Source organism: Podarcis gaigeae (genome assembly GCF_964106915.1).
Source record: "Podarcis gaigeae genome assembly, chromosome: 1".
Classification (NCBI taxonomy): Eukaryota; Metazoa; Chordata; class Lepidosauria; order Squamata; family Lacertidae; genus Podarcis; species Podarcis gaigeae.
This window is the reverse complement of record NC_139678.1, coordinates 21,475,231-21,487,091: the sequence shown is the minus strand read 5'-3', so window position 1 is coordinate 21,487,091 and position 11,861 is coordinate 21,475,231. Positions and strand designations below refer to the sequence as shown.

General features: G+C 42.9%; 1 long non-coding RNA gene across 1 annotated transcript in view; it reads right to left on the bottom strand.

Moving 5' to 3' along the window:
• Nucleotides 1-11,861, bottom strand: part of LOC310845116 — a 579,409-nt gene that overhangs the window by 550,327 nt on the left and 17,221 nt on the right. The window lies entirely within an intron of this gene.

Genomic DNA, 11,861 nt, shown 5'->3' with positions numbered 1-11,861 from the left:
GAAAGAATACATTGAATACATCAACACAAAATAATGCAAATAACTACTATAATGATCACTAAAATTAATAAATGTCGAAGCCAACTTCCATCCGGAAGCCAAGAATATAAGAATTCTGATTCCAAGCTGCATGGTAGGCTTCCTTTCTAGTTTTTTAACCATGCACTCGTGTCACTCCTACAGCTCTGAGATTGGTCACTGTATGTTCCTGTAAGAGAACAAGAGCTATTAAACATGAATTTCAATGTATATTGACAGTTTGGATATATGCCCCATGATTCTTTCCCCTCTCTAATTTGAAAACAAATGGAGGCAGGCTCATGGGGGGTCAATTGTACTGGAGGCCAAAAAGTTTGCTTAGGGGATATAATATTTGTAAATCGAAAGGATCCACCATGAAGCATTAAGCCTGAATGATGGGCAAAAGGGGGCATGTGCATACATAACCAACATTTAGAACATTTAGAAGCATGCAATAAATTGGTAAACCTAATCATATATTGTACAAAAATATTATCCCTCCATATCTTATGATAATTTTCTCCCCTAAAAGTCTTATTCAACAAAGCTGTTCTTATAGTTCGAGAGTGGCTGAGCCGTGGATGCTGCCAGCCAGAGTAGGATTCTGACGACTGCGGCTTGCCAGCTGATAAGGTGAAATATGGTGGTTTCAACTGGACTGGGTCGTCTGCTTCTCTTCCTTGTATAATGGTGCAGGAAAGGATGGCAAGGCAAATGATGAGGAAGGCAAACACTGCCAGATGCAGTTCGTGTGTAGCACCTTTAGGTGGCGCATGCGGGAAGGTTTCGATGCTTCATCCACAAAATGTTGACAAAGTGTAGGGGAGTTCCGCATGCCTTGTGGCAGAACAACCCACTGATATCGCTGGGTGGGCTGCAAATTGTTATAAACTGGCAATGTAAAAGCAAACCGTTCCTGTCTGCTGGAGCCAGTGGGATGAAGACAGTTCAATGTGGCCAAAAGTCAATTGTTCAGAAATAAGCTGTTCAGAAACGAGATGGTGCCATTGCTGCGGATTTTTCTTTTGGTGGAGGCCACTCTACCCACACTGAGGTATCAATGATCTTGGTTTGCCACGCTGGAAACGTTGTATCGGTGGCTACAGGCTGGTTTTTATTTTGCGCTGCCGCCAGCAGATGGGCCTTGTGGGTGGCTGTACCTACAGACTGACAAATGCGAAGCATAGCTGCTGTGTCTGTGGCAGGATTGTGTATTATCGGGCGCAACGCAACCTTACAATCCTCATTTGCATTTTCAAAGGCCAATTGTTTGATAATTATTTGCTTGGCTTCAGGATTTTCAATTTGTCTACTCACTGCTGTAATCAGCCTATCCATAAAGGAAGAATATGATTCTCTAGGTTCTTGTCTGATTGAACCCCACCTAGACTGAACACTGGTGGGTTCCGGGATTTTTCTCATTGCTTGTTGAGCAGCAAGAGCAGTATCCCTTAATAAGATCTGCAGCAGTGTAGCTTGTACTGAGGCCTGAGCGAAGGGCCCACGCCCCATCATAGCGTCCATTACATCTGCGAGGGTAAGATTAGGATTATTCCCTCTTGCTTGTTGCAGTAAAGCAGGAGCATAAGCATGACAGGCGATTTCCCATTCATGGGCAAACAATACACCTGCTGATGGGGGTAAAACCGTACGTGCCAAAAGCTTGATGTCATCTGGAACCAACAGCTGGGCTTGAGTTCCTGCTGGAGCACCAGTAGGGGGCACAATAACAGGGAATGCCATGGTATCCTGTGATAAGGAACAGGCAAGTACTGCACGTTGAAAAGGGGTAGCTTGTTCTGCTGCTGAAAGAGCAGGGTCATTTCCAGCCAGACCACTGTATTTTTGCAGGATTGGGTCCTCTGGTGAGGCACTGTAATCTGGAGGTTTGGGGTCTGGGGCTGCTGGCAAAACAAGTGCTGGAACACATGGCATAGCAGCATGCTGAATTAATGAAGCTGAAGGTTGTTTTGGCAATGTAGCCATGGAGATATTTTTTGGTGATAGAGAGCCCATAGCATAACGAATCTTACACCAAGCATTTAAAATTCGAACACTGAAATTGGGGTGTCCATGAAAATATGTTCCAATCTTATCCCATTGCTTTAGTTCCCAAGTCCCATTTGCAGCAAAGCAGGGGCAATGCTCATCGATGGCTTGAATGAGCTGTATCAAATCGCCATCAGGGACTTCCAATTTGTTGGAGGAGAGGAGAAATTTTAAGTCCTTTAAAAATTTCTGTTGCGGAAATGACAGGGAACTGCCCATATTTCTAAAATTAATATAATAGGGATCGACTCACCAGGGATCCGTAGATGAATTCAGCGCTGATTAGCCCTTTCCGGGCGGGGTGAGTCGATGATCGAGAAGCCTCTTATGGTTTCCTTTGAAGTTTGAAGTCAGCGTCCCACTGCTTCCTTTCTTTAGCCTTTGAAGTCCGTCTCAACTGCTTTCTTCAGTCAGCCTCCTTTCTTTTAAGTTTTCCTCTTCTTTTAATTGAGCCTCAGAGATGGCACCACTTGTTGGAGCCAGCCAGTCCAGTGGTGCTTAGCATAGCATAGGAAAAAGACACAATGAGGCAGCGTGTATTTTCATAATGCTGGAGAGCTGCTCCTTCGAGCCTTTCTCCTCCGGCAACTTTTTATTATCTCCTTTGTTCTCCCAGCCGCATGGCCGTTTTTTCAAAGTCTCCTGTTACCTCATCCGGTCAAGGCTTGACACTCCCCTCTCCGTATAAGGTAATCATTGCCCAGAGGAATGTCAGGGGACCCCTGCAGTATTTACAAGCCTCTGCCTTAGCTGTATGACTCCCACAGGACGAGAAATGGCATCCAGCAAACATTCTCCCTCCGCCCAAGCCCATTTCACAATTTTATTTTTTTAACAATGTCTTATATAGAATAGCAAATTGAAGCAGTAAAAATGTCAAAGCATATTCAATAAAATATCATTATTTTCCTAAATTCTCCATTTTCTTAATGTTATGTTACCGTCTTTCACTTGCCCATTTTTCCATAAATGCCAGATTCAAATCTTGTGCATAACAAGCTTTGAATAAATCCACATCCATCTACTGTTACTTGTCCTTCACCAAAAGGTCCAATTCTTGCCATTTTAAAATGCGATATTAAAAACAGTTTAAATCAAATTAGTCACAAGAATATGGCAGGTTCTGGGGGGAAACCATACATAGCTCAACAGTAGAACATATGCTTTGACTACAGGCTCAATTCTGCCTTTCCACCTAGGGGGGAAAAACAGGTTGTAGGTGCTGGGAAAGATCTTTTTCAGGGACACTGGTGAGTAGCTGATAGGCAGAGTAGCAAATATCAGGCTTAATGGACGAATAGTCTGACTTGATTTGGACAGCTTCCTAACTGCATATTGTGCATTGAATTCATTTATGGTGCTGGCTGGGCTTTGCAGAGGAGTAGAACTACTGTGGCATCTGCAGCCCTCCTGCTCAGGATGGATATGGCAAAAGTGCAGGCAGGATTATATAGGCCTGGATTAGATCTAATACTGTCAAGTGATAGCAGTGGAAACAGCTTGGTTGCCCCAGATTCCAGGAATGCCCTTTGGTTGGTTTGTTTTCTTGCAGATAGCTATCCCAACTTCAGCTGGTGGGGAGTCAACTGGGAGAGGTGGGCAGATAAACCTCACTACCTAATCCACCAGCATCCTGTCTAGTGCTAAGTGTGTGTGCATTGCTTTGCTATTGCTCGATCATGGGCTTAAAGCCCACATGAGAGGGTTGAGGAGCATCACAGACCAGTCTTGGCTCCTGCTAATAAACTTGGCTGCTACATCTCCACCTTAACAACCATATATTGGGTGACCATGTGCAGGAGCCCTGTGCATGTACCAATGCACATCACATTTCTCCATCTGAGAAAGGACTCTGACTCAGAATACCATCCTTACACAGAAGAGCTGTGAGTGCCTGTGTCAGTAGAGTCATACCTCGGGTTACAGGTGCTTCGGGTTGTGCACTGTGCCAAACCCAGAAGTACCAGAACGATTACTTCTGGGTTTCGGTGCTTGCGCATGTGCAGAAGTGCTAAATTGCGACCCGTGTGGGTCGCAGGTTGCAAACACTGCGGGTTGCAAAAGTGCCTTCCGCACGGATCACGTTCGCAACCCAAGTGTCCACAAGTCACCCTTCTCATGGTTGCTTCACGTGTGGCTGGTGGTGTGTCTGGCCTGCTAGCCTCCTGACACTTTGGACGGACATGTGATGGGCTGATGGAGCAGCAGTTCTTACCTGTAATCAGAGTTCTACTGAGTCAAGCGGCTGCCAAAGGCCAATCTAGTCCAGCATCCTGCTCTCACAGTGGCCAGCCAGATGTTTTTGGGAATCCCCCAAGCAGGACATGAATGCAATAGCAGTCTCCCCCATCAATAGCCTTGGACAGATGTGAATGTGAAGATGCATTTCCTGGAATTCTCTTTTCTGCCCAGCTGTTATGGGAGCAGCCCCATCTTCCGCTGCATCCAGTAACCTTAAAATAGTCCTCACCACACTGATAGAATTAAGGAACAGGGAGTGCAGAACTCCTTTGGAGTGCTGTGCACTTAAATCATTTCCCTTTAAGTGTCTGCTGTTCTGACCCAGCAAGGCTGTTAATGTTCTTAATACAATGGCTGTATGGATTTGAATGTCACTTCAAGCTTCACCTAAGAAAGAACCATGTTATTTTCTCTTACTTTTCCTATTGTTCTCCTCCTCTTGCCCTCCCCGCACCTCCGGTGTTTTTCACTGAGAGAAGGGGCATGTGGAGAGTAACATGATGAGCGCGGGGGGGGGGGGTGAGTTCCAAGTAGCTAAAGTGCACTGCCAGAAGACACAGCATGCTATTTTCTCCTGTGCGATCGAGAGCATTTTGCAGGTTGATCTTGGCAAAAAAAATAATGAACGGCTTAAATTATACACCAGAAACAATGGAGAGTTTTTGAGTTAAGCATGAAGAGAGACAGATGGCCGGAACAGCTTCTCTTATACTGTGACACATAGGCAGAGACAGCAAACAGGAGATTTCTGGAAGGGAAAGGATGGGGCCAGACAGTGAAATGCAATTATTGCAATAATTAGTATGATTTCATCTCTCTAAGACTATCTCCAGTTGTTTCTCAGTCATTAAGGTGTTTCAAAAATATTCCTTGATGCATCCGTATTAGTAAAGAGAGGCTGAAAAGCAGCACCTTGAAACCATTTTCTGTCCTTGGAAATCATTACTATACATTACCTCAGAGGCACAGGCATAAGGAGATTGAACTACTCTGCCAACTCCTTAGGCTTTGAGGAGGACTGTTCAGGTGGCTTCTGCAACTGTGCCTTTAACAGATGCTTGATCTTCAGGGATTGTGCTTTTCAGAGCAGGAGAAAGATTTTATCATCTGCTAATAGCTACAGATCAAGCTGCTGTTACAGTAGGGTAGCCATGTGTCCAACTTTACAGCCCTCTATTTCAAGGGAGGTCAAGAAGTCCCTATGAAGGGCTCTCTGATCCTAGGTAAAGGTAAAGGGACCCCTGACCATTAGGTCCAGTCGTGACCGACTCTGGGGTTGCAGCGCTCATCTTGCTTTACTGGCCGAGGGAGCCGGCGTACACCTTCCGGGTCATGTAGCCAGCATGACTAAGCCGCTTCTGGCAAACCAGAGCAACGCACGGAAACGCTGTTTACCTTCCTGCCGGAGCGGTACCTATTAATCTACTTGCACTTTGACGTGCTTTCAAACTGCTAGGTTGGCAGGAGCTGGGACCAAGTAACGGGAGCTCATCCTGTCCCGGGATTCGAACCGCTGACCTTCTGATCGGCAAGCCCTAGGCTCTGTGGTAGTCCAGTTTAAAAATAAAAAACTAGAGAAAGAGGAGCAGGGGCTTTGAAGATGCCCATCAGCCATTAGCATCCGGATAGGAGACTGAGCAGGCCCACAAGCCACTATCTTCTCAGTTATGGTGAGATGTGTTTCTAGTAATTTTTATAGTATTTTTTTATAAATGTGCATCTATAAATGTAAATTAGACTATGCAAGGTTTACGCTAAATTTTTTGGACGCCTTTTTGTGTGATGCATCCCCCCCCCCCCCTTTTGGCAACACATAAGTTGCCCTATGTTACAGGCACAGCTGCAGAAGCCATTGGAAAAATTGGGAACACTATTAAAATCTATCATGACAAAGAACTGACGACCCCAAATTATTATTTGTTTGTTTTGCAAACTGTCACCTTGCCTGGCAGCTCCTCAAAGTGGATGACACAAGAGTCCGGTAAAAATGAAAAAATGCAGAATTAAACTCAACATAAAAAAGACTTTGATCTACAACATGCTTACTGACACTTCCAAATAACTCTAATAGCATTGTGAAACAGGGCTTGTCCTTCAGAAGCCATGCTGGCTTTCCTTCAGCAAGGTTCAATATATGCTTCTCAACTTTTAAAAAACAAAACAATAAATTCCACCAGTTTTCGCAGGAAAAATGTTAAGCTAACCAGCCTATAATCTCTAGGATCCCCCTGCATCCTTTTTGAAATACTGGCATTAAATTGGATTCTTTCCAATTCTTCAGGAATGGAGGCTGATCTGAGGGACAAGTTATGTGTTTCCATTAGAAGATCAGCAGTTTCACATTTGACTCCTTCCTCCTTGAAGCATTACGCCTTCAAATCGACAGAATTACATATCATGCCAGTTCTTTAAAGTACAACACGCTTTAAAGAATTTGAAAGTTGTAACACATGAAGTTCCCAGTCTTCCCTGCCAGCTGCACAAACATTGTTACATAAAAAGAATTCAGGGCCTTAATGAATTAAACAATTTTTTTGTCAAGCCCCTTCTTTACAGTTTAACTGGAAAACGGTTTCTACTTATAATTTTTCAATGCTATTACAAACACCTTATGAGGAAATCCCTTCCACAGAAATTACTTGTGTCAATTGATTTTGAACCTCAAGGAGACATTTTCTTTTGAGAGACTGGCTCACATTTTTATTTATTTATTTATTTAGTGGTTTTATGTAATGTGATCTTGTGCCACCTGATTAACAGAACATCAAGGTTTTAGGATAATGATTATGTTTGTGTTTCTTAAATATTCATTGTGTTTTGTAAGCCTCCTTGATTTCAGCTTAGAAGAAACGGTTGAAATTTAGAGAGCAAATGATGAATAAAAATGAGGCCCTTTTTGAAAGGCGTTTATAAAGCCTTAAGGGCTTCAGTGAAGCAAAAAAATTCACAATAGTCCAGAATTTAAGTGCCATACTATTATAACTTCTGTCTGAGCCATAATGCCTGCCTTCAAGTTATCAAAACGTGTTCATGATTGTCTCCGACTCATATCAACTAAACAACCAATATCAAGGTTCTTGAGTCACAAACCAGATCCAGGCGCTCTTGGAGGAAACTGATTTTCTAAATCCATTACTGTTGGGGTTTAGACCTGGTTATGGTACAGGAACTAACTGCATTCATAGAATCTTAGAGCTGGAAGGGACCCAAGGGTCATCTAGTCCAACCCCCTGCGATGCAGGAATCTCAGCTAAAGCATCCATGACAGATGGCCATCCAACATCTGCTTAAAAACCCCCCAAGGAAGGAGAGTCTGCCACCTCTTACTCTCAGAAAGTTTTTTCAAATGTTTAGTTGGAATCTCCTTTCTCACAACTTGAAGCCGTTGCCTCGAGTCCTACCCTTCAGAGCAGGAGAAAACAATAATGCTCCCTCTTCCATGTGACAGCCCTTAAAATATTTAAAGATGGCATTGATTGCTCTGTATGATGTCAGGATAGAAACAGGGAAAATGTGTTCCTGTTCATTTTGACTTTTCAGCAGCTTTTGATATTATCAATGGTGGTATCCTTATCTGCTCCATCTGGGCCGTGCAGAAGAGCTTCCCAGGTGATTTGCAAACTTCTAGATCTATGCATATAAACTTCCACCCACCAGGTGCAGTTGGTTAAATGTGTTGGCCCTACCTGGTGCTAAGTTCTTGTAATATTGGCATAGCTTATTCTGAAGAAGAGTAGTAGTGATAGGGAATAGTAGTCCTGTTCAGTCCTAGTTCCTGTCCCCTTGTGTGATTAATTGTGTGAAGCATGGGAGTCTGTACGAGTTTTTCTAGAGGAGAAGACTGACCAAGTAAAACACTGAAGGGGGCAGGCAAGCCAGTTTCTCACTATATAAAAACAATGGAAAGAATAGTGCATGTACAAATTTGTCTTATAACTTAGGTTCTACAACTGTTAGACTTTTTTAAAAAAAGAAAGCAAGGGATTCAGAAATTATCGTTCATCCAGAGGTGTGCGAGATTGGTGAGGACTCCCCCTACCCCATGGATGCCCATGGTATGAAGGACAGAGTGAAGCATACATAGAGTTCTGCATCCAGAGGGAGTTGATGCATGTAGAGCAGACTTACCTCTATATACATGCACCCACAAAACACTTGGATTGTAGGGGAATTACACATTGCTGGGAACTGCAGCTGGTCAGAGTGCTGCTGCACTCATTTCCAGCTTGTTTGCAGGTTTCCCATAGGAGGTCTACATGGTCTGATCCAGCAGGGTCATCTTATGTTTATTTATTAAATGCATTTCTAGTGTATCTTTTATCTTTGTTGGAAGCCGCCCAGAGTGGCTGGGGAAACCCAACCAGATGGGCGGGGTACAAATAAATAATAATAATAATAATAATTATTATTATTATTATTATTATTATTATTATTATTATTATCATCATCATCCCACTTTTCTCCCAAATTAGGACTCGTAGAGCCAATGGGGATGTGGGTGTCATGGGTGCTGCCTTGCTCTCTCTTGCACAAACTGTGACAACTGACAAAGGCTTACATTGTCTTCTGAATGTGGTGTAGGCTTTCTTCATAGGACTGGAGTCCTGCTTGCTCTTGGGAGATGAAGATCTCTGTAGCCAAAACACATACAGATACTACCATTCAGTAGAGCCCATGTGTTTTTGGTACAGAAAAAAAAGAGATGGTACTTTTGAGGCTTTTCCTGCATTAGTAAAACGAACTGTTTTCACTAGGTGAAATTCCTACTTTAAATATGTTGTCATTTTAAGTGTTGGTTTCTTTCTCCTTTTCTTGACGAAACATTTGTGCCTTTAAAAGCTGCACAACTGCCAGAACTTCAACAGACTAGAGCTCATTACTGTTTTTCAATTTACAGAAAAAACTGTCCTAGCTCAATTACTACATATTGGGCAGTTGCTAAATGCACAGTGCACCTATCTGGATAAAAGGTAGCAATCATTGTTGTCATCATAACCTCCTCATATATATGGCAAGGGAGAGGGTGGGGGGAAGTGAAATATCTGCATGTATAAAAATTCCTAGAATAGAGATGCCAAACTGCCAATACACACAAGCCCCGATAAAAATAAGAACATTACTTAACACAGCTTCCAGTTTGTTGCTAAGAAACCACTGCTTCATAGTTTCATTATTTTCTTTTGCAGAAACATTACTGGTTGTTCTCTTGCATCTTAGTATCTGCTTAGTATAAAAAGTATAATTAGAATGTGCATGAAGTCAAACAATATTTCACATAATTTGATTTCCCCCCGCCCCAAGCCTTGTGGGGTCAGTCGGTCTACCATTTCCTGTTAGTGTAGTGAGTTATCCAGCATAACATGGAGGAAAAGGAAGAGTTACAGGAGTCTAGAGAGGCAATGCACTAGCAGCAAAGCATTTTGAGCGCAAGAATGTCTACTGAAATCATTTTTCAGTACGGCTTTCAGCAACAGCAGAGTAATTTGGGGCTTGTAGCCTTAGGGTGTAACCCTAAATCCATCTGTATAAATGGAGGTATCTCCTGTAATTAATGCTGTTCTGTTTGTACAATAGCACTCAGGCCTTTCCATACTGTGAGTGAAAGCGTGCCCCTCCTTCACTTCAAACCTTGCTTGCCTGCTGTTCCCAAATGCTCATCTCCAGTGCCATACACTTGCTATCCATGACCAACTGTGCCTGTTTTCTGCTACCTGTCCCTGATAAATAACTGTCCCTGTTTGTTCCTCTTTATTTCTGCCTTTTCCTGAGATGCTTTCAAAACTCTGTTGGATGTAATGCTCTAGAGAGCTTTCAAGGAATTTATATATAAAACAATATGAAAGATTCCACAAAACTGCATGGCAGCGCTATGGAGGTGGGATAGATGTGCATGCAACTCAGCAGGGTGCAGTAGAAATGCAGCCCTCTTTGGCACATGCAGTATTAAATGGAATGAGGTCACAACTCAAATAGAAAATGCCAGACAAATAGGATGCGAGCCATAAAGATGTCAGGGCAGAATCACACTGTTATCTATGTTCATGGAGAGTAATGACCAATGTCTGCTTGTTCAGGGTGTATGTCATTTTAATAATTTTACCCTATCTGTGGTATAACCCTGTTTCTTTTCAACATTAAGTACCTCTCAGATTACTATCCTTTTTAAAACGAAAGCTAAGAGTCCGGGGGCCCTGCTGCCATGGGGTATAGTACATGTGCACAAACCTGTGCTGTGTAGAGCAACAACAAATGCAATTCTTGCCTTTGAGCTGATGGCAATATTCCAGTCACACACAACTCAGAGGGTTCTGTACCCTCCTCACACATCTCTCCATGGAAGAGGAAAATTTCCAGCCCAGCAAAAGAAACAAACAAAAAACAACTCAAGGAGACTGCAGGGCTGGTGAGGGTGCATGGACTTGGGAGACTCTGTGCTTGCCAGACAGTGTGACCTGGAAGGCCACATCCAGCCCCAGGGCCTGAGGTCTCCCAGCCCACTGAGAACACAAAATTGAGGAAATTGGTTCTCCATATTTATTCCTAGCAACTCTTGGCAGAATTTTCCCCAGGGAATGTCAGTTCACCCTGCCCTTTGTAGGATCTGTACGATGAAAATCTGTGTATCTAGTTCTGATTCTCCAGTGCTCTATGCGAACAGATTAATTGACATTTATTGGTTAAAAGTGACAGTTAATTGACTAATTAAATTGGCGGGCTCACCAATAAATATATAAAGTGCCAGTAAAAGTGTATTCAGTCTTCCATTACATCTTATTATTGAAAATGAATTTTGACATGCCTAATTAGGAAGCAACCACCTCCAGGCCCAACCTTAACATGAAACAGCATGAAAGGTTTGCCTTGGGTAGCACATTCCAAAGGGGTTGTCCCTCCTGTCTCTTTGCATATTCAGAGTCGCCTGATTCTTAAAAGTGACTTCTGAAGTATAAGCAGTGGAATAAGAAATTGTTTATGTCCCCACAGCAGTATGGGCAAGTTGCAGAGACATCTAGGACTTGTTCCATCCTGCCTGTGGGTGCAGAAGTGAGGAAACACCACCACATTAAAGTATTTCTTTACCATGAACCAAAGCAACTCTCAGTGTGCTTCCAGATAGGTGTTTATTGTGGAAGGGTACTCCTCATGCATGCAAGCTTTTTACAGCATCCACAAAACAATGCCAGCTCACTTTTTTTTTTTTAACGTCTGTAATTTCCCAGATATAGCTGGGATTTGGCTTTAAAAATAGCTCAAAAACTACTTTTTTTTGAGATTCTGCAAAAAATGCTCCACAATCTTCAATCTTTTGAAACATGGCAACCTTAACTGTTGTCAGTGACCAAGGACCAGCTTGCAAATGAAGCTCCCATCTGGATGGTGCCTGTCTCATTACAGTGGCCAATGGGCCTGAGTTGATGCAAAAAACTAAAGATGAATTTCAATAGGGACAAATGTAAGGTGCTAAACTTAGGCAGTGATAACCGGCTGAACAAATATAAGATGGGGGGCACCTGGCTTGCTAGCAATACATGTGAAAAGGATCTAGTGGT